The 12,864-nt window shown below is 43.8% G+C and overlaps 1 protein-coding gene and 1 long non-coding RNA gene across 6 annotated transcripts in view; both read left to right on the top strand.

Annotated features, from left to right (window-relative positions):
• The window catches only part of Maco1 (macoilin 1), a 62,610-nt gene that overhangs the window by 34,676 nt on the left and 15,070 nt on the right, over positions 1-12,864 (top strand).
• LOC148006099 (uncharacterized) lies at positions 734-5,033 on the top strand. Its single transcript, XR_015621224.1, has 2 exons — positions 734-2,761; positions 3,937-5,033. It is a non-coding gene; the product is annotated as an uncharacterized LOC148006099 (long non-coding RNA).

Below are 12,864 nucleotides of genomic sequence, written 5' to 3'. Positions count from 1 at the left end.
GTGTGAGGCCAGACTCATCTATAGAGTGAGTTCTCCGATAGCCAGGACAAAACAGAGAAAGCATTAAATAAGTAAATATATATCCAGATGCTATGGTTGACAGAATAGCACGACCATATGGGGTTGAGAATAGTTATTTTTCACTGTTAGAAAAGATCTAAGAGGTGTGTACACCAGCTTCTCTGGACCAGTCCTTATCAGTTAAGTAAATGAGGCCCAGAGATGAGGACTGAGACTGGCGCAGGTCATCTAGCCAGAGTGGCCATGGCAGGACCAGGCTGACATTTCTGGGAACCTTGAAAAATGTGGGTCAGCCTGCTGTATTCCTCCTCTTCCTCTTTTTCCTCCTCCTTCTCATCTTCTTATTCCCTCCCCTCTCCTGAAGACAGGGTTTCTCTGTGTAGCCCTGCATGTCCTGAACTCTCTTTGTAGACCAGGCTTCACAGAGAACCATATACCTCTACCTCTTCTTTGCTTGGATTAATGGTGTGCCTGGCTTATTTTTGTTCTTAATCTTGTTTTCTGGTTTTTTGTTTTTTTTTTTTTCCGGAGCTGGGGACCGAACCCAGGGCCTTGTGCTTGCTAGGCAAGCGCTCTACCACTGAGCTAAATCCCCAAACCCCTTGTTTTCTGTTTTTTAAATTTAAATACAGCTGCCACCAGAATTAGATGTTTTGGTCTTAATGCTAAAAATCTATAAAAAGAATACATAAAACTTCAGATTTTTTTTACTGTCTCGTTCTGGGTATTTAAAATGCCTTACTCTTTAAAAAAAAAACACATCCTAGTACTTTAGTAGAAGGGAGCTGATTGCTTGTGCCCTTGAGCTTCTGTAATTCCTGAAAGTCAGCTCTAGTGAGGGCCAAGAGCTACCGGCATGGGATCGACCGTGTGTGTTGAATAGGCCCTACCTAGACAGCAGCAAACAGGAGGAGGGGCAGTACAGGAGGTGCTTGCACCTCCTCCTGCATAGGAGGCTGCTGTCCTGAGTGTGGGCACCGCTCAGAGGCAGGTCCTGGGAGTTGAAGATTTAGAAGGGGAAAGCCTTTAAAAGGGGGAGATGGGAAACTAGGTCACACTAACATGCCGACTACCTCCTTTACTCCTAAGTGAGAAAAGACTTATTTCATGTGCATTGGTGTTTTACTTGCATATATGTTATGTTAAGGTGTCAGATCTCTGAAACTGGAATTAAAGGCATTTATGAACTGCCATGTGGTTGCTGGGAATTGAACCCAGGTCCTCTGCAAGAGCAGTCAGTGCTCTTAACCACTGAGCTATCTCTTTAGCCCCTTCCTTTCTAAATTTATGGGGCTCTTTTAGCTACAGTAAAACATAATAATTTAAAACTTAGTTTCTCCTGTAATTAATTCTGTTTCTTTGTTGACCTGAGATCCAGGGAAGGAGGAATGTGAAAAACCTGTCTCAAGATTTTCCCCATATCTTTAAACAACAAATGCTATGCCTCATAGGGAAACACTTGAGATGTTTCCATTAGTTTATTTACACTAAGGAGTGTGTCTTGGTTAGGGTTTACTTCTGTGAACAGACATCATGACCAAGGCAACTCTTATAAGGTCAACATTTAATTGGGCTGGTTTGCAGGTTCAGAGGTTCAGTCCATTATCATCAAGGCAGGAACATGGCAGCATCCAGGCAGGCATCGTGCTGGAGGAGCTGAGAGTTCCACATCTTCACCTGAAAGCTGCTAGCAGAATACTGGCTTCCAGGCAACTAGGATGAGGGTCTGAAAGCCCACACCCACAGTGACTCACCTACTCCAATAAGGCCACACCTACTCAATAGGACCACACCTTCTAGTAGTGCCACTCCCCGGACCGAGCATATACAAACCATAACAGAGTGTGTAACTTAGATTCAAGATTTTTTGGGTTTTTTTGTTTGTTTGTTTGTTTGTTTGTTTTGTTTTTTTCTTTTCTTTCCTTTCCTCTTTTCTTTTCTTTTCTTCTCTTTTCTTCTCTTTTCTTCTCTTTTCTTTTCTTTTCTTTTCTTTTCTTTTCTTTTCTTTTCTTTTCTTTTCTTTTCTTGTTTTTTCACAGCTGGGGACCAAACCCAGGGCCTTGCGCTTGCTAGGCAAGCGCTCTGCCACTGAGCTAAATCCCCAACCCCTAAGAACCAGTTTTGATTAAAGCTTCAGGGTCTGCAGGACACATTTTCAGAGCATTTGAGTTGGGGCAACACAGTTGGTAAAGAGACTTGGTGCTGTTGTAGTTTCTCAGTGCCTGGGGTTCACCAGCAAGGAGTTAGAATGGACTTACAGCCATTGTCCTTTGTACTCCACAGGACCTTCTATTTATTGTGTAAATCCTTACATTTAACTTTATATTTACAGTTGTAAGTCCTTTGTTGTAGTCCATGGGAACCTTATATTTATTATGTTTTAGGACTAGTTTTTTTCATAAAATAGAGGACTAGGGCTAAAGAGATGGTTCAGCCAGTGGGAGCTCCCGTTGCTCATGCAGAGGACCCAGGCTTGGTTCTCAGTGCTTACAACCACCTGTACCTCCGGTTTCAGGAGATCCTACACACTTCTCTGACCCCATGGTCACTAGGTGCAGACCTGGCATACATACACACATGCAATCACAACACTTACACGTGTACAATAAAATAGAGGGATGAAGATGACAAAATCTTTTTTTAAAAAAAGAAGGCTCACTTTACTTTCTGATTCAGACATGACAGTAGAACGTCACTCAGTGTGGTTTGATCTCCAAAGACTTCTGGCCTCATCTTCTAGGTATTAAGCTTCTAGAATAGGGGCTGGAGAGGTGGCTCAGTGGTTAAGAGCACTGACTGCTCTTCCAGAGGTCCTGAGTTCAATTCCCAGCAACCACATGGTGGCTCACAACCATCTGTAATATACATTAAATAAATAAATACTTTAAAAAATTTTAAAAAAAAGCTTCTAGAATGGCATGTGATCTCTGACTTCTAGAAGATTCCTTAGTATGTATGGTCTTGTTCTTTGGAACAGTTATTGAACTCGCTATTTTTAATTTCCTCACATTTGTGAGATGTCTACACACAACTTCAAATAACATATCCTAGGCTGATTAGATGGCTCAGTGAGTAAAGAAAGAAAGCACTTACCTCAAGCCTGTGGCCTAGAACCCAGATAAAGGTGGGTTGAGAGAGCAAGCTTCAAGGTTGTGTCTGCTGCTGCATAAGACATGGTGCATATCGTTCACACACGTACAGAAATACGAAGTAAGTTATGCAAAATACAGCTGGCAGAATAGCTCAGCATTGGACCCACATGATGGGAAGAGAGGAGGGACTTCACCAAGTTCTCTCTAACCTCCACACAGTGCTGTGCTGTGCTCTACCAAGGGATAACAGCCTAAAAATGTAAACATGGCAGGCAGTGGTGGCACACTCAAGACGCAGAAGCAGTCAGATCTCTGAGTTGAAGGACAGCCTAATATGCAGAGCCAGCTGCAGAACATCCAAGGCTACACAAAGAAACCCTGTCTCACAAAACAAACAAGCAGATAAATTGATCATAACAATAATAAAGTACACATTCTTTGGAAGGGAAGATGCATTGTTTTAGATACTAATAGTGGATCCAGTATAGTTCTCTTTGAATAGCTGTGGAACAAAATGTAGTGGAAAAGAAAATCCAAGAAGCCTCTCTTTGTGTTCCTAGAGAAGTTTTCAAAGTAGCAAAAATTAGAGGCTTGTACTCTTTCCTGGAAAAACAGAAAGACCTGACTTCTTTGTAACTCTTTTTTTTTTTTCTCAAAGATTTATTTCATGTATGTGGTACACTGTTCCTGACTCCAGGCACACCAGAAGAGGGCATCAGATCCCATTACAGATGGCTGTGAGGCACCATGTGGTTGCTGGGAATTGAACTCAGGACCTCTGGAAGAGCAGTCAGTGCTCTTAACCACTGAGCCATCTCTCCAGCCCCTTGTAACTCTATATCACTCCATCTTTCTTATTCCTTTTAGGGAGCCAGGCCTGGATGTATGTTGACAGTCAGTGAGGCTGACTCTTAGCATTAGGAGTAAAGAAGGAAGGTCCTGGTCCAAGATGCACCAGAGAAACACAGAAGGTTCTGAACTCCAGCTATAGGTTAGGGACAAAGCAAGAGTAGAACTGGAGCCACAGCCTTTCTTGGCACGAGGAGGCCAGATGCACTCAGGTCAGGAGCTGTTTCTGTCTTAGAAACTAGGCACGGATGAAGCTAAACGGCCGGTTGATCTAGTGTCACTTATCTTCTCAGGGGAGGGACTTTTACTGACGACAGCACTCTTCTCCCACAGGAAGTCTGGGACTCCTACAAAATACTATATGGAAGCAGGGGTTAGGGAGGAAAGGAAACTGAAGTTTGAAGCCTGATGTGTTTCTCAGGTACAAAGAAAATACTTAAACATTACCTGAGGTCATATAGTTTGTAGGGATGCTTCTGCATTGTGACTTTCTGTGTTGCAGACTCTTTACAGCAGTGGTTCTCTACCTTTCTAATGCTGGGACCCTTTAATACAGTTCCTCATGTTGTGACCCCATGCATTTTCCTCTGATCTTGGGAGCCCTGTGATAGGGTCCTTTACTTCACAAAGAGGTCGCTTCTCACAGGTGGAGGATCATTGGTTTGCAACATCCTAATGCCCATAGTAATAAAATGTAAGGTCAGTGAGGATAGAAGCTTCTTTTGTATTTGTCCTTGGTACAGAGGAGGCATGTGAACTGGAGTCTCCTAATTGATCATATTGCAACTCAAGGCTTTGCTTTTAAATTTTTAGTCAGTTTTCATGTGGCTAAGGCTATAACTGGGGATGCAATTGAACTCCCCATAGGCCTCTACCTGTGGACTGAGTGCTGGGTTACAGGCAGTGCTGCCATACCTGTTCTGCATATTTCATGGAACTCAAGGTTTTCTGCAAGCTGAACACTAATAGAGCCACATCACAGCTTTTCAAGGTCTCTGGGGTTAGGGAACCTTGACAGTACCTAGGATAAGAGCTTGTTGCTTTTGGGGAAGTTGATAACAATTTTATTTAATAAAAAGGAAAAAGGGAAAGAAAATCTTTGTGCTGCCATCTCCTTTCATTCTGGATTCTAGGAAGTTTTACAGTTGGGCATCTGTCCCTACTTTTTCTAGAGGTGATATGGGAGGTGAGGGAACCTGCAAGTTGCAGAGAGAGGACCAGGGCAGAATCCTCTTGGAGACTGCTGTCCAGCCAGCCAGTCACACCACCTGTTCAATTGGTTATGTCTAGGGCCAAAGGATTTTGTTGCAGGCCATCGCTCAGCAACAAAGGGAGAAATCTACCTTGTCTTCCTTCTCTGTCCTGCTGGGCCTGCCCTTCTATCAGCCCAGGACCAGCCTCTGCTTTGTGTCTGCTGACAGGAACTCAGGCTCCACTTTTCTGTCTGTCTTTCTCTCCCAGGAAGCTCCTGCCCTAGGTGGGGAACGTTATCCCCAGCCCCAGAAGGAGAGTCTACATTTGCTTATGTGGTTTGTGCTTGAATACACTTTGCCTGAGTGCCAGGAGTAGTCAGCAGAAGAAAATTTGATCCTGGGGAAGAAGTGTGCTCCCTACACACCAAGCGCTCTGCAGACTGACCTGCTGACCCCGCCAGAACAGGCCTCTCTGTTTTCAGTGGGATGCATTAGTGGTTATTTCAGATGTCATCTTTCCTAGCTAAGAGATAGAAGTGTGTGGTCTTCGAATGAGGACTGTGAAAGTCAGACCCTTAGTGACACTGGTCAGATTCGATTAAATGGGTTGGAGGAAGTGTGACTACTGAATTATTTGGAAAGCACTAAGTGGGAAGTAAGTAGTAGATTCATGAGTCTATTTTTAAAGTTTAGTGGGTTTTGTTTATTTGTCTCTTTGGAAACAAACTTAATTTATATTTGTCTGGCACTCTGTCTGAGCAAGTGTACTTTGGCAGACCTGATTTATTTTCATTTCCCGCTCTGTCCGTAATATTTTAGGCTGCTATGGTTTACTTGGTTGGTCTTGTTTATACTAACTAGTTCACAAGACAGATTGTACTTATTTTAACCATTGAAGGAATTTTAAAACTATATAAAAATATAATTGTGGTAATAGGAACATGATTTATACTTAAGTAGGGCTACTTCATGATGTGAGCACCATGCAGCATATTAGAAACTAGGCAGAAATGAAACTAAACGTGCTGGTCACCATCTAGTAGCCCCAGCGCATAGAAGTGACCTGTGCCTGGTGGGTATTCGTATGAGGAGTCTGGGAGTGGTAGGGCCTGACGCGTTATCCTGTCCGATAACAGAAGGCTCACTTTAGTATAATCTCTGTCCATCCCAGTTGCTGCAGTAGTAGGCATGGCATCATAAAGACGAGGTTATTACTATGTGTATATGCCATGTACATGTTAAGGTCAGAATTCTTGCATGAAGTGGTTCTCTGCTAGTGTGCTTCTAGGAATCAGACTCAGCTCATCGGGTAGGCAGCAAGCACTTTTGTCTATTGAGTCATTGCATCTTGCCAGCCCATTTTAAAAGATTTTTCATATGAATTCATGTTCAGTCACATTTCTTTATGATGCTAGTGTTTGGAGGGGCGAGTGTGTGTGTTGTGGGTTGTTTGTTTGTTTGTTTGTTTGTTTGTTTTTGAGACAGGCTCTTACAGCGCAACCCAAACTGGCCTGGAACTTACTCTGTAGACCACACCAGCCTCAAACTTAGAGAGAGCTGCGTGCTCCTCTTCCCAAGTGCTGGGATTGAAAGCGTCACTGTATCCAGCAAGATGCTCATTTGGGGCAGGCACGGCTTTCTTCTTGACGAGCTTAGAAAGTCAGCACCATGTTTCCCTACATGACCAGCTGTATAAAAGACCCTGGAGTTCTTTCTTTGTCTCTGGATATTCTTTTTCTTTTTTTTTTTTTCTTTTCTTTTTTTTTTTTTTTTTTTTTGGTTCTTTTTTTCGGAGCTGGGGACCGAACCCAGGGCCTTGCGCTTCCTAGGTAAGCGCTCTACCACTGAGCTAAATCCCCAGCCCCTTCTTTTTCTAATATTAATTTTTTCGTTAGCTTCATTATAAATCAAAACATCACAGACCAAGATTGTGGTGTGTGATGTCCCTCTATATTCTTTAAGGAAAATTAATGTGTTCACCCTTTGTGTTTGTATTAGTGTGGGTTTTATTGCTGCGTAGAGACCAGGGCAACTCTTATCCGGGAAAGCATTTAATTGAGACTGACCAAAGGTTTAAAGGCTATTAGTTCCTTATCATTGTGACTGCAGGCATGCGGTCTGCGGACACGGTCCTGGAGGGGCTGAGAGTTCTGTATCTCAATCTGTGGTTATCAGAAGGAAACAACATCACACTGGGTGTAGCTTGAGTATATATGGCCTCAAAGCCCTCCTCCATAGCAATATACCTCCTTCAGCAAGGCTACACCTACTCCAACAGAGCCACACCTCCTGATAGTTGCCACTCTCTCAGGCCAGACATTTAAACACATGAGTCTATGGGGGCCATATCTATTCCAACCTCCACAGTGTTTGACAGAAGATAGAGCAGATATAGAAGATATTTTGTAATACAGTTTCACCTAGTAATCAGGTCATCTGGCTGTCGTTTTTTTGGACATTTGTGTCTGGTAAGCATTGTCCTACAGTTGGTATTTGCTAAGCGTGGTTGATAGACTGGATTAGAACAGCCTCCTGTCAGTGTGAGTCTCACATAAGGAGGGCATGTCCACCCGTCAGGTGTGTGTCATACACTTTGCCCTGACTGACCCATGCTACTCATGCTGCCGGTGTGGGTGACCTGGCAGGGAGTGGAAGTTGGTATGGAGGATTATCAGTATTTCTTCTGGGGTTAGATCTTTGGTTTACCTAGAACACGCCATGTCTTCAGTTAAAGTGCACAGACTACTGGTGGAATTAGATACTTACCTTGATGAGGCCCTTCATTTGCTTTCTTCACGTGTACCTCCCCGCTTCAGAGCACACACATTCACCCTATCTCTTTTTTTTTTTTAAGATTTTATTTATTCATTTTATATATGATGAGTACATTATCACTGTCTCCAGGCACACCAGAAGAGGGCATCAGATCTCATTACAGATGGTTGTGAACCACCATGTGGTTGCTGGGAATTGAACTCAGGACCTCTGGAAGAGCAGTCAGTGCTCTTAACCGCTGAGCCGTCTCTCCAGCCCCTCACCCTATCTGTTTTTTTTTTTCCCCCCGGAGCTGGAGACCGAACCCAGGGCCTTGAGCTTGCTAAGCAAGTGCTCTACCACTGAGCTAAATCCCCAACCCCCATCACCCTATCTCTTAAAGCTCAATGTAAACTCTGGCCACTAGCTGTGGGTGTTTGTTGCTTCTGCACTTATGACACTGGCCTGATCTATTCCGAGTACTGAGTAAGGGCATTGAAGAACACAGTGTGAGGATTAGTGACACGATGTGTAAGAATTCAATGACACTTTAGGAATGTCGTCTCTGTTTCCAACTGTATTACCAGTTCCTGAGACGTGCACACGAGCAGATTCAACGCCAGAATGGCTGAAGCCAGCACAAAGCAGTGAGCACTGCATTACCTTGAGAGCATAAGGGCTCCTCCAGAAGGCACTGTGGCACGTGGTGCTAGAATGTGCTTGATTTTTGTTCTTTTCATGACTAGGCCTTGACAAATGGGTAGGTAGGATTCTCTGTTCCCACAGTACAGTTACAGGCAGGAGTCAGATCTGTAGCAGGGTTCATTAGGAAACCTGCCTCTCTCACATGTCTGTGTAACTGAGACCTGGTTTTCAGACTCCCCTTTGCTTTGCCACTAGAAGCAGGCTATAGTCTAGAAACAGGAAATTTGCAGAGCCATGGGTCCTGACTCCATCAGGGGTCCAGCCAGTAGCCCACAGAGACACATGGCAATGCACGACTCCTAGAGAGGCCCCAGAGCCTAGTTTTCCCTGAGTGAATTCCTGTTCAAGAAAGATCAGCTTGTTTCTCACAGATCTTCATCTTGTCAAAACTCACTTCCCATGTGTGCCTTACGTATCCCCTGTGCCCACAGGCTTTATAAAAGCCTGAGGTAATTGACAGCCCCACTAAACCTTTAAGCCTCTGAGAATTCTTTGCTGGGGTCTGTGATTCAAGGCACTCACCAGAGAAATACAAACATTGAGATCTGGGTCTCCCTACCTTCTGATATTTAAAATATCAAGTGCAGGCTGGCACTTGAGAACCGTGGTGAAGTTTTTCTTATCTGCCTGCCTAAGGCAGTCACCTGCACTTCCTTCAGTCAGTTTGGAGATTCCCCTTATTAACATGTAAATCTTTTCCTCTTGAATTTAAACAGTTATCAACTACATAAGAGCTTGGCTTCCTGGATAGGATTGGGGAATAAGTGAGATTAGAGGAAGAGATAAGGATTAGAGTATGTAAGAAAGAGAGGCTCTTAGCTTGACAAATCCACTTCCTAGGTGCCCTGCAGCCAGACCTGGAAACCTGTGGGAGTGCTTCTGTGGGTGGGTCCCAGCTCTGAGGAGCTAGGTGTGTACTTCACAGCTTTGGAGTGACTGTCAAGTCCTATGACTTGTAACTGGTTAGAACTAGACAGAAGTACACAGAACTTACTGCCACCCCTGTCTGTCCAGAGTGGTGATCCCACTGGGTGGCCCACAGGAGCCGGGCAAGCAGGAAGTACATTTGCTTCCTCTCAAAACTTAATGATGTTGTAACACTGTAGGAAGAGTTCCTTCATCCTCCCCCCTCCCTTTTTTTTTCTTTTTTTCTTTTTTTCTTTTTTTCTTTTTTTTTTTTTTTTTTGGAGCTGGGGACCAAACCCAGGGCCTTGCGCTTGCTAGGCTAGCGCTCTACCACTGAGCTAAATCCCCAGCCCTGAGTTCCTTCATCCCTAAGGAACTGTGGTGGGCGGAGCAGGCTTAGCTTTGAGAAATGGAGCCCACAACGGTAGGGAAGTGCTTTCCTCCCCCCTCTCATCCTTACTGGGTGTTTTTTCTTTTGAGGGTTGTAAACCTGTGTTTGTATCTGGTTTTCTCTGTAGTGACTTGCTTCCAGTGTAGGTAGCTGCTATTGGCAGTTGCATAGAGTCTTATGCATATATTTGAAGATGTTGCATTAGCCTCTTAATACTATTTAATCAGAGTTTTCTTTGCATTAATAAGTTATACATGTGTATTTTACCTAGGGAAGTATTAACCATCATCACCAAGGGGGTTAAGTGTACCATTAACACAAGTAATCATATCTGCTTGATAAATGTCCCTAGCACCTGACTGTCTTGATTCAGTTCAGCTTACTAATTCACATAGTTCTCCTAAAATTCCCAGCATCCATCATCCTATCAAGCAGATACAACAATTGAGCCATATCTTACAAATTAGAAAATAGAGTTGCCAGGCATCATGATACCCGTCATTAATCCCAGCACTCAGGAGACAGAGGCAGACAGATCTCTGTGATTTCAAGGGCAGCCAGGATTATATCTAAAAAGAAGGGGAGGAGAGGCTCTGTAAGTACATTATAGAGCAGCATTTCCTTATATATTTATTGTGTGTATGTGAGGGAATGTGCATGATAGGACATGTGAAGGTAGAGGACAACTTCTGCAAGTGGGTTCTTTCCTTCCATGGTGTGGGTTATAGAAAGTGCCTTCACCCACTGCGCCATCTTGCTAGCACCACACAGTGGGTCTGTGCAGACGGTGGCGCACTGCTCAGTAGTTTAAGGGAAATGTCTGAGGAGGGGAAGGTGCCTGTGATATGCAGGCTGTGTATGTGTTGCCCCCCTCCTTATGATATATGTAGTTACATGTGTGGAAAGTGGGGAGAAGGCTCATGAGAAAGAAGTGCATCCATGAAAGCCCAAATGAGAGAGAGGCGTGAGTTGTTTACATTTTGGATTTTTTTTTTTTTTTTTGGTTAGGTTTTGTTTTTTTTGTTTTTTTTTTTTTTTTATGCTGAGCGGATTTCATTCTTAGAGTAAAAAGTTAAACCCAGTGAGAGATTACAAATCATTTTACCCCCTATTTCAGTAAAGACTTGAACTGTGTAGTAGGCCTTCAAGGCCAAAGTCTTCTCCGGGGCCTGTGGAGATTACTGACTATGTTTTGACTTGTAAGGCTCCGTTCTTCTGCACAGCTCACTCTTAGCTAGTAGAAGTTTCTTCTGTCAGCATTTGAAATGCTTAGATTATGAATTTCTGGGGTTACTGAGAATTTCTCTTAGCACACTCAACTAATGTCATTAGGTAGTGACCCTGAAGCCCAGGGTTTCTCAGGCAGGGACTGTCACAGTTTGGAAAGCAGTAATTAAGAGTTGGTGGAGCGGGGTTGGGGATTTAGCTCAGTGGAAGAGCGCTTGCCTAGCAAGCACAAGGCCCTGGGTTCGGTCCTCAGCTTCGGGGGGGGGGGGGGGGGGGGGGGGGAGTTGGTGGAGCTAATGACCGTAGTTAGGAAGAGCTTAGGAAGAGCCTGAAGCACTTTAGTCCTGTTTTTTATGAGAGAGTAAATTGTATTGTATTTTCAAAACAAACCATTTCTCTGGAGGCAGAAGCAGGTGGATCTCTGAGGCCAACCTGCTCTACATGTTAAGTTTCAGGCTACCCAGGGCTACATAGTAAGACCCTGTCCCAGAGAGAGGCAGGGGTGGAAGGTACAGGGGTAAATGAAAACAGTTTCCAGGGCTGGAAATGTAGCTCAGTGGGAGAGTCTAGTATGCAGGAAGCTCTAGATTCAACCCCAGTAACAAAAGCAAGCAGTTTCCTACTGCGGTATGACTTATCCACACTGGAGTATACAGATGTTGGATGTACACTTCTGAGCACGTACACACTAGAGTATACAGATGTTGGATGTACACTTCTAAACATGTGCACACTAGAGTATACAGATCTTAGATGTACACTTCTGAGCATGTGCACACTAGAGTATACAGATGTTGGATGTATACTTCTGAGCATGTACATACTAGAATATATAGATGTTGGATGTACACTTCTAAGCATGTGCACACTAGAGTATACAGATCTTAGATGTACACTTCTAAGCATGTGCACACTAGAGTATACAGATCTTAGATGTACACTTCTGAGCATGTGCACACTAGAGTATACAGATGTTGGATGTATACTTCAGAAGAAGTATACTTTTTTTTAACAAAGGAAACATACTTTTGTAACTTCCTTCTTGCTATATAGTACTGCTGGTTTGGCTTTGACAATATTCTCATAGAATTCCACTTCTAAAAAGCATTGTGGGAGACCAGGAAGATGGCTTAGCGGGAAAAGGCACTTGCACCAAGCCCACTGACTTAAAGGCTGGCGAGGCTGGAGATGGCTCACTGACTGCTCTTCCAGAGGTTCTGAGTTCAAATCCCCGCAACCACGTGGTGGCTCACAACCATCTGTAATGGGATCTGATGCCCTCTTCTGGTGTGTCTGAAGATAGCTATAGTGTACTTATGTACGATAAAAAAAAAAAATAAATCTTTAAAGAGTGGAGTGCAGCCATGCCAGAAGGCCCAACACCCTGGCCCCAGAGAGCAGGTGTTGTTTCCATGCCAGGATGTTTCCATGGATCTTCTCCAAGTGTCCAGGTCCCAGCAGAGCGGGTTGGTTAAGCAGAGGTGTCCATTCCTCAGTGCTGAGCCAGACAGGAAAAAGGAGGTGAGATGTTCAATTTCAAGGCAGGATCCCCAGAAATTTTTTCAAGCACCTGTCCCTGAACCCACAGACAAGGGAGCCTCTTCTCAATCAGTTGCCTTCTTACTTATATATAATAAATAAATAAATCTTTTTTTTAAAAAGTAGTGGTTCTCACACTGTGGAAGGAGAGAGCATACTCAAAACTTGTCCTCTGACCACAAGTATG

Source organism: Rattus norvegicus, chromosome 5 (assembly GCF_021556685.1).
Source record: "Rattus norvegicus strain SHRSP/BbbUtx chromosome 5, alternate assembly SHRSP_T2T, whole genome shotgun sequence".
Lineage (NCBI taxonomy): Eukaryota > Metazoa > Chordata > Mammalia > Rodentia > Muridae > Rattus > Rattus norvegicus.
This window is presented reverse-complemented; position numbering and strand designations above follow the sequence as displayed.